Raw genomic sequence first — 2,113 nt, forward strand, 5'->3', positions numbered from 1 at the left:
TGAACTTCTTACATAAGATTACTGTATAGAATATATTAGAAATTCCCACAAATTTACAAGAAAAAGACAAGAAAATGCAATTTTTAAAAAAGACAAAAGATATGACTCAGCAATTCACAGAGAAGGAACCCTGGGAAAAGATGTCCAGCCTCAACAGTAATGAAAGGAAAATTAAAACAAGATACTACTTTACATCCACCATATTGCCAATATTTAAAAGTCAAATAATTTCAAGTGTTAATGATGATAAAGGAAAATGAGAACTACCTTGCTCTTTTGGTGAGAGTATAAATTGTTTATGATCCTTGAATTACAGAAATTACAAACTACAAGGGTAGAAAAAATTAACATATGAAACAAGGCAGGATATCCTTGAGAGTAAAGTCTGTGTTGAGTGCTACCAAGGAGTTGAGAGCTTAATCTTGGAAGAGTTCAATAAAGACTAATTAGGACTGCAGGATCCGGGATAGGTTCACGAAAGAGGTCAAACTTGGGTTTGCTCTACAGTGTTAAGATGGGAACAAGCAGAGCAGAATAAAGAAGGTATTCCAATGAGAGGAAAAATCCTGGGCAAATGCCCTAAAGTGAAGAAAGACATGATATTGTCATGGAAGAGGGTGAAAACTGATTCACTGAAGAGTAAGACTCCCACTGGGAAGAGTGCATAGTATTTTTTATTAGAAGGGGACACCAGAGTAAAGAGGGTCTTGAATGCTTCTCTAGTATTTTAAGTGACAGTCTAATAGAATGCTCAATCAGAGAGCATCTAACCTAAGCTGATCATTTTACAGATGAGGAATTTGAGGCCCAGAGAGGGGATGTGACTTGTCTAAGGTCACATGGCATAACAAAAGCAGCTTTAAGGCTCAACTGGCAGGAATTCTTGCATAAGTTAGAAAATAGAGAGATAGAAATCAAGAAGAAGTAGAAAGCAATAACATGTAGAATGGTAAAGTGAAAAGAAAAAGAAAAACATCTCAAAGGGAGAAAATACAACTGAGGGTAGATTCAAAGTAGATTCCAGAAAAGAGAAAGAAGTCAATGATGCTGCAGAGCTCCCCTATGAAAATCCTTGTTCTAAGTATGCTATAGATATTGACTTAATTAAGTTTCACAACAACTCTGTTAAGGTGGGCACTATTGTTATCACCTTCCTATTTCAGAAAATGATAAGACATGGGGAGGTTAAGTAACTTGCCCAAAGGTACACAGCTAAATTTGACAATCACGATTGAATTCCCAGCAGTCTGGTGCTATAGCCCATATTCTTAACCAGTATACACACTGCTCTCAGAAATGAGGTGGTTCACAGAAGTACCAACTCCTGGAAAGAACTGAATATCTTCCCTTAGATTAGATTCTGGTACAGTGCAAAGAACAGAGACTCCCTCACCAATACCAAAATAATTTCACTCTTAACCTTAATGCCACCTCCTCCCCCAAAGCAACTCCCAGACCCTAAAGAAAGCAAGAAGCAAAACACATGCAAAATAATTTATCCCCAGTACTCATGTACCCCTTCCCCCACTATCCACCCCACAGCTTGCCTTGGACGATCCACTCAGGCCAAAGAACGGATCATTTAGAAGGACATGTGAATTCTGGGCCCTTCCAGGCTGCTCAAACTTCACCTCAGGAGTTTTCTCATACTGTCTGACATGATATGACTAAGTTAGTATAGCATCTGAAGGCTTATTTTTCCCCACTCCTGAGCTCCTGTTTCCCTAGCTATATGGAAGGTTAAAGAAAGTTATACATTTCTCAAAGCAGCCTATGCTAGACATAAACATTTTCACACACAGTAAAGAAAGTACAAAAATAAATAAATAAAACCCACGAGCTGTTCCCTTCACCATTTTGTGAGCAGATTTTCAGAAAGTAGCTCTACCTTCATTTCCCACATATTTTGCACAAACTGATAGGAGTAAAAGCCATTGTGTAGTGCTGAGACCAGGGAACGGGAGGCAACTGAGGAGTTAGGGGTTTTCCCATTTCCCTCCCTAATGAGGGCAAGCTGTTGTCAGGTTAAGGTATGTTGAATTTGAAATGACAACCCACTCAATTTGAGATATCCAGAAACAAATAGCACGAGTTAAAAAAGAAGCCACACGGA

This window comes from Pteropus vampyrus, unplaced genomic scaffold (assembly GCF_000151845.1).
Source record: "Pteropus vampyrus isolate Shadow unplaced genomic scaffold, Pvam_2.0 Scaffold225, whole genome shotgun sequence".
Classification (NCBI taxonomy): domain Eukaryota; kingdom Metazoa; phylum Chordata; class Mammalia; order Chiroptera; family Pteropodidae; genus Pteropus; species Pteropus vampyrus.